Raw genomic sequence first — 17,647 nt, 5'->3', positions numbered from 1 at the left:
TAAAATACAGTTCAACTTTTTTGACAGTAATGTTTTATTCAAGACCCTATGGGTATATTTTAGTATTGTCCTGATTTATTTTCTTATTCCACATTTAAGAATCTTCTATCAAAAACAGATTAAGTTTACCCTTTTCTCATATCCAACTGAACAATGTGTTCTCTTCCTCTGTTTTTTTGACTCCCTCGTTTCCTGACAGTATTAAACTATAACTGTTGAATTCTGCTCTTTAAGTCTTTGAAAAATGGAGTTCTCTCTGTCCTTTAGACTTTTTAACTTTTTACATTGGACACACACGCTTCACAAAATCCTGATCTCTTCCGTGTGATGACCATCTTCTCAGCTTTGGTCCAGACATTAGTGCAAGGTTTCATAAGAGACCTAACGAAGTGTGAAAGGAAGCTGAGACCTTTGAGACTTCTTACTTCACTGACTCTTACTTAACCTTTGAGTGGAGTTGTATATTTAACCATAAGCCAAATAGAATCACACTATGAGAGCATTTGCTGTAACAGAATCTCTTTTCCAATGCTATATCATTGGACATCCTTTAGGATATAATGTGGATATGATATGTTTTTTCCCATGCGCCTCTATTTGGGATTTGTTGGAGCCTTTTATCAGGTTATTGAGTGGAGAGTCGAGTCACTCCCAGGCCTGGGCAATTGCTTCTTGTCCCCGTGTATTTCTAGGCAATCAACGATATGGTTAGAAGCACTGATGCTGAAGGCACACTGCCTGGGTCCAGACCTTGGCTTTATCTCCTATGGTTTAATAACCCTAAGTCTCTGCTTCCTTACCTATTAAAAAGTGCCTGTGTCATAGGTTTGTCCAGAGGATGGCATGAGATGACAGGTGCAAAGTGCTTAGTTGAATGCCTGGCATATGAAAAAGGCGCCGTCCACGGAGGACTGGGGTTCTCAGCATCCACAGGTGGTGCTGAGTTCCAGCGAGCCTCCATCACCCTGACTGGTCCACACCTTCCCCTTCCCTTGGAATGACCTTAGGTTAACCAGTCCTGGAGGCCCAAGGATGTGATTCTGTTCCCCAGACCCCTTACACTGTTCTGTAGCCAGTATAACCTGGTTGACCCTATGTGGCTTTTATTTGGTTATTTTGGTCCCAATGACAACTGGGTATCATAATGTGACTCCAGACAACAAAGGATACTTGATGAATAGCCTTTTAAAAGACTGATTAAATGGCTGATTCTTCTTTAATTGTTTACTTTATATTGGACTATAGTTGATTCATAGTTTTGTGTTTTGGGTGTTTAGCAAAATGATTCAGTTATACATATACATATGTGTATTCTTTTTCAAATTCTTTTTCCCATTTAGGTTATGACAGAATATTAAGCAGATTTCCCTGTGCTATACAGTAAGTCCTTGTTGGCTATCTATTTTTAAGTTAGTAGTGTATATATGTTAATTCCAAACTCCCAATTTATCACTTCCCTCCAGTAACCATAAATTTGTTTTCTAAGTCTGTGAGTCTGTTTCTGTTTTGTAAATAATTTCATTTGTATAAGAAATCACAGACTTAATTATTATGGCTGTGTAGTTGGAAATAGGTCACTTAAACTTTCAAAAATATTCATTTGGTTTCTTTTTTGGCATGCATGGTGCTGGGTGGCCAGGTCAAAGCAGTGAATAAAACCTAGTTCCTGCTCTCATGGAGCTTGATAGGTTAGTGGTGGAAATTAGTGAATACCCAAATACTACAACTGCCATCAGAGGAGATAGTAGGATGGACACATCTGGGGTGTCATGAAGGGTGTGGGGAAAGATGTTCTGAGGACCTCCAGTAGCAACAAGTCCTGGGAGATTAGGAAACATACAGGATCCTAGTTTTGCCCCTCAATCCCCCAGACCTATTAAATTCAGAATCTGCATTGTAACCAGATCCCCAGAGATTACTAGGCATTTGGGAAATGCTGATGCGGAGGGAAGTTCATGGACTACGTGTTCCTACTGTCTGGCTACTGAACAGTTCTGTGACCTCAGATTACACCGCTTCTCTGGGTCTCCTGCGCTTCCTGTGTCAAAACAGAACGAAGAAAAGATCAAAAGCGGCATTAATATCATTGGCTTTGCATATCACATAGAAACTCCATAGTTATTAAATGAACTGGACTGCTATTTGCAGGAAGACATATAACAGAAAGGAGTTCTAGAAATCTAAGATGTTGTTTAAATATCAAGAAGACAGGAGTAGCTCTGTGAAGTAAGGGACCTGTGACTACCTTCAGTAGGATTGGGAAAAGATTGTTTTCCTAAGTGGCGACAATATCCACCCAATATCCATGGCATATTTGTATGTATGCAGTCTGGGTTAGGTAAACAGATAACTGAGTGACAAGCACTGTACAACTGATGAAACATTAGTGATTAAATATTCACTTGAATGAAATGACTTGCAAGAAAACTAAGCCAGAAAGCCTGAGTTTTATGATGGTTATAAATGGATACTTATAAGCTATAATGAGTTATAATGGACAGAAGAACTGTACAAAAAAGATCTTCATAACCCAGATAATCACGATGGTGTGATCACTGACGTAGAGCCAGACATGCTGGTATGTGAAGTCAAGTGGGCCTTAGAAAGCATCACTACAAACAAAGCTAGTGGAGGTGAAAGATTTCCAGTTGAGCTATTTCAAATCCTGAAAGATGATGCTGTGAAAGTGCTGCACTCAATATGCCAGCAAATTTGGAAAACTCAGCAGTGGCCACAGGACTGGGAAAGGTCAGTTTTCATTCCAATCCCAAAGAAAGGCAATGCCAAAGATTGCTCAAACTACTGCACAATTGCGCTCATCTCACACGCTAGTAAAGTAATGCTCAAAATTCTCCAAGCCAGGCTTCAGCAATATGTGAACCGTGAACTTCCAGATGTTCAAGCTGGTTTTAGAAAAGGCAGAGGAACCAGAGATCAAATTGCCAACATCTGCTGGATCATGGAAAAAGCAAGAGAGTTCCAGAAAAACATCTACTTCTGCTTTATTGACTATGCCAAAGCCTTTGACTGTGTGGATCACAATAAACTGTGGAAAATTCTGAAAGAGATGGGACTACCAGACCACCTGACCTGCCTCTTGAGAAATTTGTATGCAGGTCAGGAAGCAACAGTTAGAACTGGACATGGAACAACAGACTGGGTCCAAATAGGAAAAGGAGTACATCAAGGCTGTATATTGTCACCCTGTTTATTTAACTTATATGCAGAGTACATCAGGAGAAACGCTAGACTGGAAGAAACACAAGCTGGAATCAAGATTGCTGGGAAAAATATCAATAACCTCAGATATGCAGATGATACCACCCTTATGGCAGAAAGTGAAGAGGAACTAAAGAGCCTCCTGATGAAAGTGAAAGTGGAGAGTGAAAAAGTTGGCTTAAAGCTCAACATTCAGAAAACGAAGATCATGGCATCCGGTCCTATCACTTCATGGGAAGTAGATGGGGAAACAGTGGAAACAGTGTCAGACTTTATTTTTTCTGGGCTCCAAAATCACTATAGATGGTGACTGCAGCCATGAAATTAAAAGACGCTTACTCCTTGGAAGGAAAGTTATGACCAACCTAGATAGCATATTCAAAAGCAGAGACATTACTTTGCCAACAAAGGTCCATCTAGTCAAGGCTATGGTTTTGCCTGTGGTCATGTATGGATTTGAGAGTTGGACTGTGAAGAAGGCTGAGCACCAAAGAATTGATGCTTTTGAACTGTGGTGTTGGAGAAGACTCTTGAGAGTCCCTTGGGCTGCAAGGAGATCCAACCAGTCCATTCTAAAGGAGATCAGCCCTGGGATTTCTTTGGAAGGAATGATGCTAAAGCTGAAACTCCAATACTTTGGCCATCTCATGCGAAGAGTTGGCTCACTGGAAAAGACTCTGATGCTGGGAGGGATTGGGGGCAAGAGGAGAAGGGGACAACAGAAGATGAGATGGCTGGATGGCATCACTGACTCGATGGACGTGAGTCTGAGTGAACTCCGGGAGTTGGTGATGGACAGGGAGGCCTGGCGTGCTGCGATTCATAGGGTTGCAAAGAGTCGGGCATGACTGAACGACTGATCTGACCTGATCTCTGGATGAACTGAGTTTTATGATGGTTTTAAATGGATATTTATAAGTTATATCTGAGTTATAATGGATATTTCCTAACTGTGGGGTATGATGTGGATGAACTGCTACTACAAAGACTGAGATCAAATTATATTTTATATTGGAGTAAAGTTAACAATGTTGTGTTAGTTTCCCATATTCAGCAAAGTGATTCAGTTATATGTACACATGTATTAAATATCTATTCTTTTTCAGATTCTATTCCCATTTAGTTTATTACAGAATACTGAGCAGAGTTCTCTGTGCTGTATAGTAGGTCCTTTGAGAGAGAATCGGAAGCATGTGATATGTGTGTGACCACACAGACGTACGCTGCTGTTCTGGGTGGCTTCTGCATGGCTATCGTTTGCTGTGCTTCCTGTGAGCAGTCCTACTAATGGAGCAAGCTGAAGGCATGCTGCCATATAGGCCACTCTGGGGTCAGCCATGAGCCCAGATTTATTTATAAACCCACAGGAAAGGCCCCAGAGCCATCCACCACCTGACCCGGGACCACAGTGAGGGAAGATTAGTGCAGGAGCAGAGGAAGCCCTTGGTGGCCAACTGGGCTTTCAGTCTCAGCCCTTTGCCCTTTCAGCTTGGCGGTGGCTACAGACTGTTCTCTGAAGGGTCAGTGTCCCGGGACTCCTATCTGAGGTGTGATCTCAAGGTACAGAGCCTGACCTTTCAGGTGCTGCTTACGAAGTTGATTATGACTTGCCCTGTGGAGATCATGTACTCAATAAATATTTATCAAGCATTAACTACCTATCTGGTAGCTCTGTGGGCACAGGGAAATATTTCAGTCACTGTTCTTGAAGACAAACCTGGCCTCTGTACGGCAACATTGAGTTCATTTTTGGAGGCAGAGTTTTGAGTGAAGTAAAAAAGAATCCCAAAGAAAGGCAACGCCAAATAATGCTCAAACTACTGCACAATTGTGCTTATCTCACACGCTAGTAAAGTAATGCTCAAAATTCTCCAAGCCAGGCTTCAGCAATATGTGAACCGTGAACTTCCAGATGTTCAAGCTGGTTTTAGAAAAGGCAGAGGAATCAGAGATCAAATTGCCAACATCTGCTGGATCATGGAAAAAGCAAGAGAGTTCCAGAAAAACATCTACTTCTGCTTTATTGACTATGCCAAAGCCTTTGACTGTGTGGATCACTATAAACTGTGGAAAATTCTGAAAGAGATGGGCATACCAGACCACCTGACTTGCCTCTTGAGAAACCTGTATGCAGGTCAGGAAGCAACAGTTAGAACTGGACATGGAACAACAGACTGGTTCCAAATAGGAAAAGGAGTACATCAAGGCTGTATATTGTTACCCTGCTTATTTAACTTATATGCAGGGTACATCATGAGAAATGCTGGGCTGGAGGAAGCACAAGCTGGGATCAAGATTGCCGGGAGAAATATCAATCACCTCAGATATGCAGATGACAGCACCCTTATGGCAGAAAGTGAAGAGGAACTGAAGAGCCTCTTGATGAAAGTGAAAGAGGAGAGTGGAAAAGTTGGCTTAAAGCTCAACATTCAGAAAACGAAGATCATGGCATCCAGTCCCATCACTTCATGGGAAATAGATGGGGAAACAGTGGAAACAGTGTCAGACTTTATTTTTCAGGGGCTCCAAAATCACTGCAGATGGTGATTGCAGCCATGAAATTAAAAGACGCTTACTCCTTGGAAGGAAAGTTATGACCAACCTAGATAGCATATTCAAAAGCAGAGACATCACTTTGTAAACAAAGGTTTGTCTAGTCAAGGCTATGGTTTTTCCAGTGGTCATGGATGGAAGTAAGAGTTGGACTGTGAAAAAAGCTGAGTGCCGAAGAATTGATGCTTTTGAACTGTGGTGGAGGAGACTCTTGAGAATCCTTGGACTGCAAGGAGATCCAACCAGTCCATCCTAAAGGAGATCAGTCCATCCTAAAGGAGATCCTGGGTGTTCACTGGAAGGACTGATGTTGAAGCTGAAACTCCAATACTTTGGCCACCTGATGCGAAGAGCTGACTCATTTGAAAAGACCCTGATGCTGGGAAAGATTGAAGGCAGGAGGAGAAGGGGACGACAGAGGATGAGTGGTTGGATGGCATCACCAATTCGATGGACATGGGTTTGGGTGAACTCTGAGAGCTGGTGATGGACAGGGAGGCCTGCCGTGCTGCGGTTCATGGGGTCGCAAAGAGTCAGAAACGACTGAATGACTGAACTGAACTGAATTGAAAAAGAATAGCTTTATTGCTTTGCCGGGCAAAGGGAGCCACAGCAGGCTAATGCCCTCATAACTGTGTGTCTCAGCCTGGAGAGTGCGGTGAGGAGTTCCATGGTAATGGTTCAAAAAGGTCGTGATAAGCTTGTGGACATTCTTCTGATTGGTTAGCGGTGAGTTAAGTAGGAGGGGCGGCGGTCGGGAGGAGCAACCCCGCGTCCAAGGAGCTGTGGCTGCGCGGGCGCAGGAGGGCCTAGAGGAGCTATCCCACGTTGAAGGTCAGGAAGGGTGGTGGTGAGGAGATACCCCTCGTCCAAGGTAAGGAGCAGCGGCTGCGCTTTGCTGGAGGAGTCGTGAAGAGCTACCCCATGCCCAAGGTAAGAGAAACCCAAGTAAGACGGTTGGTGTTGCAAGAGGGCATCAGAGGGCAGACACACTGAAACCATACTCACAGAAAACTAGTCAATCTAATCACACTAGGACCACAGCCTTGTCTAACTCAATGAAACTAAGCCATGCTCGTGGGGCAACCCAAGACAGGCGGGTCATGGTGGAGAGATCTGACAGAATGTGGTCCACTGGAGAAGGGAATGGCAAACCACTTCAGTATTCTTGCCTTGAGAACCCCATGAACAGTATGAAAAGGCAAAATGATAGGATACTGAAAGAGGAACTCCCCAGGTCAGTAGGTGCCCAATATGCTACTGGAGATCAGTGGAGAAATAACTCCAGAAAGAATGAAGGGATGGAGCCAAAGCAAAAAGAATACCTAGCTGTGGATGTGACTGGTGATAGAAGCAAGGTCCCATGCTGTAAAGAGCAATACTGCATAGGAACCTGGAATGTCAGGTCCATGAATCAAGGCAAACCAGAAGTGGTCAAACAAGAGATGGCAAGAGTGAATGTCGACATTCTAGGAATCAGTGAACTAAAATGGACTGGAATGGGTGAATTTAACTCAGATGACCATTATATCTACTACTGCGGGCAGGAATCCCTCAGAAGAAATGGAGTGGCCATCATGGTCAACAAAAGAGTCCAAAATGCAGTACTTGAATGCAATCTCAAAAACGACAGAATGATCTCTGTTCGTCTTCAAGGCAAACCATTCAATATCACAGTAATCCAAGTCTATGCCCCAACCAGTAACGCTGAAGAAGCCGAAGTTGAACGGTTCTATGAAGACCTACAAGATCTTTTAGAACTAACACCCAAAAAAGATGTCCTTTTCATTATAGGGGACTGGAATGCAAAAGTAGGAAGTCAAGAAACACCTGGAGTAACAGGCAAATTTGGCCTTGGAATACGGAATGAAGCAGGACAAAGACTGATAGAGTTTTGCCAAGAAAATGCACTGGTCATAACAAACACCCTCTTCCAACAACACAAGAGAAGACTCTACACGTGGACATCACCAGATGGTCAACACCGAAATCAGACTGATTATATTCTTTGCAGCCAAAGATAGAGAAGCTCTATACAGTCAGCAAAAACAAGACCGGGAGTTGACTGTGGCTCAGACCATGAACACTTTATTGCCAAATTCAGACTTAAATTGAAGAAAGTAGGGAAAACCACTAGACCATTCAGGTAGAACCTAAATCAAATCCCTTATGATTATACAGTGGAAGTGAGAAATAGATTTAAGGGCCTAGATCTGATAGATAGAGTGCCTGATGAACTATGGAATGAGGTCCGTGACATTGTACAGGAGACTGGGATCAAGAGCATCCCCATGGAAAAGAAATGCAAAAAAGCAAAGTGGCTGTCTGGGGAGGCCTTACAAATAGCTGTGAAAAGAAGAGAAGCAAAAAACAAAGGAGAAAAGGAAAGATATAAGCATCTGAATGCAGAGTTCCAAAGAATAGCAAGAAGAGATAAGAAAGCCTTCTTCAGCAATCAATGCAAAGAAATAGAGGAAAACAACAGAATGGGAAAGACTAGACATCACTTCAAGAAAATTAGAGATACCAAGGGAACATTTCATGCAAAGATGGGCTTGATAAAGGACAGAAATGGTATGGACCTAACCAGAAGCACAAGATATTAAGAAGAGATGGCAAGAATACACAGAAGAACTGTATAAAAAAGATCTTCACAACCCAGATAATCATGATGGTGTGATCACTGACCTAGAGCCAGACATCCTGGAATATGAAGTCAAGTAGGCCTTAGAAAGCATCACTACAAACAAAGCTAGTGGAGGTGATGGAATTCCAGTTGAGCTATTCCAAATCCTGAAAGATGATGCTGTGAAAGTGCTGCACTCAATATGCCAGCAAATTTGGAAAACTCAGCAGTGGCCACAGGACTGGAAAAGGTCAGTTTTCATTCCAATCCCAAAGAAAGGCAATGCCAAGGAATGCTCAATCTACTGCACAATTGTGCTCATCTCACATGCTAGTAAAGTAATGCTCAAAATTCTCCAAGCCAGGCTTCAGCAATATGTGAACTGTGAACTTCCAGATGTTCAAGCTGGTTTTAGAAAAGGCAGAGGAACTAGAGATCAAATTGCCAACATCCGCTGGATCATAGAAAAAGCAAGAGAGTTCCAGAAAAACATCTACTTCTGCTTTATTGACTATGCCAAAGCCTTTGACTGTGTGGATCACTATAAACTGTGGAAAATTCTGAAAGAGATGGGAATACCAGACCACCTGATCTGCCTCTTGAGAAATTTGTATGCAGGTCAGGAAGCAACAGTTAGAACTGGACATGGAACAACAGACTGGTTCAAAACAGGAAAAGGAGTACATCAAGGCTGTATATTGTTACCCTGCTTATTTAACTTATATGCAGAGTACATCATGAGAAATGCTGGACAGGAAGAAGCACAAGCTGGAATCAAGATTGCCGGGAGAAATATCAATCACCTCAGATATGCAGATGACACCACCCTTATGGCAGACAGTTAAGAGGAAATCAAAAGTCTCTTGATGAAAGTGAAAGTGGAGAGTGAAAAAGTTGGCTTAAAGCTCAACATTCAGAAAACGAAGATCATGGCATCTGGTCCCATCACTTCATGGCAAATAGATGGGGAAACAGTGGAAACAGTGTCAGACTTTATTTTTCGGGGCTCCAAAATCACTATAGATGGTGACTGCAGCCATGAAATCAAAAGACGCTTACTCCTTAGAAGGAAAGTTATGACCAACCTAGATAGCATATTCAAAAGCAGAGACATTACTTTGCCAACAAAGGTTTGTCTAGTCAAGGCTATGGTTTTTCCTGTGGTCATGTATGGATGTGAGAGTTGGACTGTGAAGAAGACTGAGCACCGAAGAATTGATGCTTTTGAACTGTGGTGTTGGAGAAGACTCTTGAGAGTCCCTTGGACTGCAAGGAGATCCAACCAGTCCATTCTAAAGGAGATCAGCCCTGGGATTTCTTTGGAAGGAATGATACTAAAGCTGAAACTCCAGTACTTTGGCCACCTCATGGGAAGAGTTGACTCATTGGAAAAGACTCTGATGCTGGGAGGGATTGGGGGCAAGAGGAGAAGGGATGACAGAGGATGAGATGGCTGGATGGCATCACTGACTCGATGGACGTGAGTCTGAGTGAACTCCAGGAGTTGGTGATGGACAGGGAGGCCTGGTGTGCTGCGATTCATGGGGTCGCAAAGAGTTGGACACAATTGAGTGACTGATCTGATCTGATGTTTTCATTTCTCTTGGGTATACATCAATTTGTGAAATTATTGGGTCAGACTGAACTGGACAGAACTGATGGTAACTCTTCCTTTAACCTTTTCAGAAACTGCCAGACTATTTTACAAAGCAGATGCCCCACAACTATAATCTTTGAGAAGGTTGTCTCCTGATCTCTAAAGGAAAGAGAACATTTTTGTCATCCTGATAATCCTCAGGATTTCAAATATTAAACAGGTAGGTTATGAAATAAAGGCTAAAGATGAAAGTATTTACTCTTTTCCTCTTCATTACAGTTTTAAAACCTTCATCGATTTTCTTTAAATCTCTATTTTATGCTGTCTATCTATCAGAACTCATTATTTGGTCTCCTTAAGTACCAATTCCATATCAAAGAATTCATTACATAAGAAATCTATCACATTTCTTTCAAGTACTGTAGGTCAGATAATACAGATCCAAGTTAATGTGAGTTAATTTTTAATTGATGAAGATTAGGTTTATTCAATTAATTTTCCCTGGATACATACTCTAAGCCAGGTATGTTTGAGATGCTGGATATTTTCTGTGCTGTTTTCAATTCTAGGAGGTTCAACTTCATTCAGTTCAGTTCAGTCACTCAGTTGTGTCCAACTCTTTGCGACCCCATGGACTGAAGCACGCTAGGCTTCCCTGTCCATCACCAACTCCCAGAGCTTACTGAAACTCATGTCCATCGAGTCGGTGATGCCATCCAACCATCTCATCCTCTGTCATCCCCTTCTCCTCCTGCCTTCAATCTTTCCCAGCATCAGGGTCTTTTCCAGTGAGTCAGTTCTTCGCATCAGGTGGCCAAAGTATTGGAGTTTCAGCTTTAGCATAAGTCCTTCCAATGAATGTTCAGGACTGATTTCCTTTAGGATCAACTGGTTTGATCTCCTTGCAGTCCAAGGGACTCTCAAGAACCTTCTCCAACACCACAGTTCAAAAGCATTAGTTCTTTGTGCTCAGCCGAAGAATCAGACTTCTTTATATTCCAACTCTCATATCCATACATGAGTACTGGGAAAACCATAGCTTTGACTAGACGGACAGACCTTTGTTGGCAAAGTAATGTCTTTGCTTTTTAGTATGCTGTCTAGGTTGGTCATAGCTTTTCTTCCAAGGAGCAAGTGTCTTTTAATTGCATGGCTGCAGTCAGCCATCTGCAGTGATGAAATCAACTTCATTAGTCATATGGTTATGGTGCAAATGACTCTTAAATGTCATTTTCCATGAACAGTCTTTTTGCCAGTTGAGTTTTTACCCTTTGATATCTATGCTGCAAACTTCTTATAAAATATGCTCTTTGGCCACACTCAGTAAATCAAACATGTTGTAGATTATAATTATCAGCATGATAGGAGTTCCATTCTGTATTTCTTTTTCCACCCACAGCAACATTCATTTTTTGATTTCTTTGTAGCTATACTGTAACCCTGTCCGCTAAAGAACCTGTTGAAAAATAATCTTGACCAGCCAAAGAAAAGTTGAACTAAGAGTCTTGCCAAAAACGGCATCTGAGTCAAACATCTTCAGTTCATTAAGACCATAGTTGACAGAAGATGGACTCAAGTTGTAGAGAGATTCATGTGATGTGGAGTGAGGCTAACACTTGAGGAGCAATTAGGATCTACTTCTTAAAAAGGATCATTTTCAGACTTTGTTGGTCACTGGACTTTATTGATTTCCTGGGTTGGTTATCATACCTGCCTGTCACTACAGGAGCTCTTCTTGAGTGAATTTTAAGAACTCAAATGCGGGTTTTGGTAAGACATCCTTAAAGGATATTATATATGACAACTATCTGTAATCATTGTAAATTTGCCACTAGGTAAAAATTTCCTCTTTTAACTATGTGTAGGGAAGGTAGGATCAGTTTCCCAGTTGAAGTGGGGTCATGAATATAAACATTTATATGACACTTATTATCTGTTAGGAATACTTTATGTGGTTTAATGCACTGATCCTTCTTAACTGTCATACGAGATAGGTATCACTCTCTGCACAGGGAGAAGGAAACCTTGTCCAGGTTACAGAGCTAGTCAGTAGTCTGGCTTCAAGTCATGCGCTCATATCCTCTACACTTTCCACCTCATCATTCAACCTCTTGGGGCCTCTGTTTCTTCATCTGAAAAATTATTAGATTAAATGCTACAGCAAGTATGATAGTCTACCTGCTAATCTTCAAGACCTCTTCCAGTTCTTAGACTCTGATTCAAATTCAGCTGTCTCTAAAGAAGCATTCATGACTGTGTGTAACTAAGAGAAATAATGAAGACACAAAGTATGTTGTTGAAATACCCAGGAGCAGCCTTTTTGGCTCTCCAACAGGGTCAGGAGGAGCAGGTTCAATGGAAGGAAATGCCTGCAATTATTATTGTCCATGATATTGAGAGTTAATTCAGCTTTCACTTGGTGAGCGCCAGGGTCTGTTTGATCAATCCAAGCATTTATACTGTGGGTCATACCACACCAGATTTAGAAACGTAGATTTTTCTTTACATACAGACTGATGGCTTTGGTTGTGGATATCTTGTTTGTTGATATTAGTGTTGGCATGTCTCCATCTGAGCCAGCTGTACATCTGGTATTTTATCGATGCTTGCTTGTTGCTGCCAAAGGATCTGGCCCCTTCCTTCTAAGGTCTCTTTAACCTGATAATCAACCCAGATTCTTCTCAGTTAGGATAAGCCTGCAAAACCCTAGCATATACCTTGCAGGCACCACTACTCATTATGTGTGTGTGCGTGTTAGTCACTCAGCTGTGTCCGTCTCTTTGCAACCCCATGGACTGTAGCCCACCAGGCTCCTCTGTCTATGGGGTTTCCCAGACAAGAATACTGGAGTGGGTTGCCATTCCCTTCTCCAGGGGATCTTCCCAACCCAGGGATCAAACCCAGGTCTCCCACAGTGCAGTCAGATTCTTTACTGTCTGGGCCACCAGTGAAGCCCACTACTCACTATACTGATATTGAATGTTTCCTGCTTTTTGTTTCTGTTGCATATATTCACTCATCTATGATCATATTATCCATACCAGAAGTCAGGAGAGTCAGACCAAAGAACTTTGAACCATACCCAACTGCAAAAGGAATGTTAGAGATGTATTTTAACTTGAGGTTTCTTGAAAAATTTTTAATGTTTTATTGGAACAATGAGATACAGTGTTTGAAATTTGGACTATTCTAGAGGATTATGGTTTTTCCAGTAGTCATGTATGGATGTGAGAGTTGAACTATAAAGAAGGCTGAGTGCCAAAGAATTGGTGCTTTTGAACTGTGGTGTTGGAGAGGACTTTTGAGAATCCCATGGACTGCAAGGAGATTCAACCAGTCCATCCTAAAAGAGATCAGTCCTGGGTGTTCATTGGAAGGACTGATGTTGAAGCTGAAGCTCCAATACTTTGGCCACCTGATGCGAAGAACTGACTCATTTGAAAAGATCCTGGTGCTGGGAAAGATTGAAGGTGGGAAAAGGGGACAACAGAGGATGAGATGGCTGGATGGCATCACTGACTTGATGAACATGAGTCTGGGTAGACTCCAGGAGTTGGTGATGGACAGGGAGGCCTGGCGTGCTGCGGTCCATGGGGTCGCAAGAGTTGGACATGACTAAACGACTGAACTGAACTAAGAGGATCCTGCAGTGTGAGGCATACTTCCTTAATTTTACAGCAATTCTTTACAAGCTCTTATGGGAAACCTAGAAGCCATTCCCAACCTTTCTTTCTACTCATCCCTGTATCCATCAATTATGGCACTTAATTTCATAAGTGCATTAAGAATTTCACTTTGAATTCTTAATCTCTCAAATTGGTCCCCTTATTTTGAAATTTTCTAGGTATTAAATTTTCAAATATGTATTTTTGCCTCAGCTATTAAAGCAGACTCTGACTACTTCTTTCCCAATCTGTCTTTTAACATGGTTTCTAAGAGTGATGGTTTTGAAACAAAGCCAACCATATTATTCCAGTGTTTAGAGTCCTTCAATGGTTCCTCTTTGCTTCCTGGAGAACCCCTTCATAATAGAGACACAGAGTCTAACCGACTGAAGAGGACATTTACTATGTTTAGGCTAGGTGGCATTCCAATTTGCTTTTGGAGTGTCCTCTCAAAGTGCCTCCTCTTCCTCTGAGTGATGGTTATATTGCCCACACCAGGCCAGTCACACTCTTTCTTCTGGGACTTAATCTTAACAAAATCCTGTAAGGCTGGAGAAAACAGACAGAGCTCATTCATTTCCTGCTGAGGCAATGTAGCCCCTGCCCTGTAGATCTCCAAGTACATCAGAGTTCTCCCCAGTTCTCTATTTATGTTGTCCTGCCAAGAGATAGGAGCTGTTGCTGATGATCAAAAGGCCTCTTCCTGTTTACCTCCCACTTCCTATAAGTACTCTGACCTTGAATCACTTGTAATTATCCATTGTATTTCCATAGTCCAGGAGCATTTTACACCATTAAGACTTTGTAAGTGTTCTTCCCTCAGTCCTGGAATGTCCCCTTCCCAACTCAAGCAGTGTTTCCTCCTCTCTGCTCTCTTAACAGAGCCTAAGTACCTCAGCTGAGGTACTTAGCACATTCTAGTGATTGTTCACCTGACGCTCTTCCCTCCTAGATTGCAAGACTCTTTGTTTTCATTTACTGCTGGCACAGCATAAATGATTAAGAGTTATTTGGATGAATGAACAAAGAAGAATTGACTGCATAGTTTGGAGTCCCTGTGTGGAGATTTATCTTCCAAGCAACAAGTGAGGCACATTTCCAGAATTCAAGAAATGGCTTGTAAGTTGCAGTTCACAGAATCAACATAAAATGCATGAAACTCCCCGTAATCTAAATTGCTGACAAGATTAAGGCACATTGATCAAAGTAGCAATGATAAGGTCACAGTCACGTGATAGATGCAGAGCTCAGTTAAGTGCCTGGTGGGCCTGGTCATTCTCCCTTTGCCACTCTCTCCAGCCCAACCCAATGTCACCTTCTTTGCCCTGCTCTGTGCGCCAGAGGCTGACCCTGGGTGGGCAGCATTTTCTGGACTCCCTCAATTCCTGGCTTCTGCCTGGCTTTGGCCAATGATAGATGCCACCAAGAAATCTGAAAGCAAAGAGAGAGGTGGGAGTATTCTCTCCACACGCACCTGGACTCTCTGTCTCTGGCAATAAAACAAAATCTCTTCCAAATTCCAGCTCCCGCTGGGTGATCCTTGCTTTGCAGATTCTGCTCTCCCAGGCATTGGTAACACTAGATCTTCCTTTTATTACTTAAAGCCCAGAATCAATAATCACTGCCCACTGTCCAGTCTGGGTGCCTCTTGTTTACTTGTAGGACACACTTGTAGGATTTCATGAGTGAACTTAAATGTGGGAAAGGGTCTTAAACTGTCCTGGAAACATGAGGGAATTTCCTCCTTTTCTTGGTTAATACCTTTATAGAGAGTCAACTGTGTCCCAAGCACCATACTTGACCCTTGGCTAGAGTAAGCTGTGAACTAGCAGAGTAAGGGGCCAAGCATGCATCCTGGACTTATCTACCTGTGTTTACCTGTCTCTGCCTCTGCTTTGGTGCCTCACCTTGGGCAGCTCACTTAACCTCAGGGGGCCTTAGTTCCCCAACTATAAAAGGAGTGAAAAGTAGTAGTTGCCCTATGAGATTCAATGAAATGATTGTAATAATTACTTAGAATAGAGCTTGGCAGAGTAAGGCAACTGAAGAATTTCAATTATCTGCTATAGCAAAAATACTGCCGATACTTCGAGCATGCATTCGTTCCTTTGCTTGTTCGATCCTTTCTTCCTTCAACAAAAGCTCATTAAGTGAAGTTCTGTTCTGCTGCTGCCACTGTGTTCTAGAGAACAGTGATGAACAGGACTCATCTGGTACCTGCTCTCAGGAGGTTATAGTTTTGCTACACAAACAAGACAGTGAGGACATTACAGATGCTGTCAGTCCAACACCTGGAGATACACTGAGGGTTTTGGAAATGGTATGCATAAAGATGTAGGTTCCTTTTGGTTATGGCCTTGAAACCATGCAACACAGGGCAGAAGGATGTAAAGTGGATATATACGTACACATACACACACACAGAAGGCATGCACATTCTATACAATTTTACATTTCTGATTTCCATTTTCATGAAACAGGGTAGTGGTTCAGAGCTTGGATGCCTGGATTTGAACCCCAGCCTACCCATCATTGGGCTTCCCAGGTGGCTCAGTGGTAAAGAATCCACCTGCAATGCAGGAGCTGCAGGAGACGTGGGTTTGATCCCTGGGTGCGAAGATCCCCTGGAGGAGGGGATGGCAACCCACTCCAGTATTCTTGCCTGGAGAATCCCAAGGGCAGAGGAGCCTGGGGGCTACAGTCCATAGGGTCACAAAGAGTCAGACATGACCGAAGTGATTGAGGACTCACACATGTACTGCTGCTGCTGCTGCTGCTGCTAAGTTGCTTCAGTCGTGTCCGACTCTGTGCAACCCCATAGACGGCATTAACTGTGTGATTGGGGGCAAGTTATTTAACTGCTCTCTAGTTCATTTTTATCATTGACAAACTGTGGGTAATCATAAGAGCTCTTCCTTTTTAGGTTTACTGTGAGCCTCAGATGAGTTATTACCATTGAGAAGGCAGTCCTCCATTAGCTCATCCAAGCCTTGATGCATTTTTCTAAAGTAGATTGGGGAGAGCACAGGCTTAGCCATCAGCCAGACCAGGGCTTGAATCGGACTCCATCACTTACCTACTGAGTGACTCAGCAAGTAACTTAACAGTTCTGAATTCCAGTTTCCTCATCTACAAAGTGAAGATAAGGATACAAGACTACAATAGATTACTTTGAGGAGTCAATGAGATAGCATAGTTCTTGACAATTACCAGGCACTTAAAGAACAGTATTCACCTCTCTTTCCTCCTTCCTCTAAGATTAAAAATTGTTTAAGCCAGATAAATTATAAAAGAAAAGGCAAGAAAAAGATGAAACAGTACTCTGGAGGATTGCAAGAAAAAAGTGATAATAGTATGTTCTTCAGGTAATTTTTGACATTTGAAATTGTGTCCTTTTCAGTAAAAGCTCTATAAGCATGAGGGGAAGGATTTATCCACTTCTATCTACTTTTTTCTGATCTTTTATCAGTTAGAGCATCAGTCCTCAACTTTTTTGGCACCAGGGACCAGTTTTGTGGAAAACATTTTGTCTACAGACCCTAGGGTCGGGGGATGGTTTCGGGATCTGGTTTCCCAGATCATCAAGCATTAGATTAGATCCTGCTAGAGGGGGAGTGAGTGAAAGGGAGTTAATAGAATGATCTTTAGATCTCTGAGCTATAAACATGCTAAAGTCTATTTGTGTGTGTGTGTTATTTTTATGTGAAAGTGTAGTGTCTATGTAAGTGCTAAGTTGCTCTGTCGTGTCTGACTCTTTGCAACCCTATAGACTGTAGGCTGTCAGGCTTCTCTGTCCATGGGATTCTCCAAGCAAGGATGCTGAAGTGGGTTGCCATGCCCTCCTCCAGGGGATCTTCCCGACCCACGTATTGAACCCGTGTCCCTTGAATTTCTTACGTCTCCTGCGCTGGCATGCAGGTTTTTTACTGCTAGCACCATCTGGGAAGCCCTATGCGGCTGTGCTGTCATTCATAAACAGGGGACGAA

This window comes from Bos taurus, chromosome 28 (genome assembly GCF_002263795.3).
Source record: "Bos taurus isolate L1 Dominette 01449 registration number 42190680 breed Hereford chromosome 28, ARS-UCD2.0, whole genome shotgun sequence".
Classification (NCBI taxonomy): domain Eukaryota; kingdom Metazoa; phylum Chordata; class Mammalia; order Artiodactyla; family Bovidae; genus Bos; species Bos taurus.
This window is presented reverse-complemented; position numbering follows the sequence as displayed.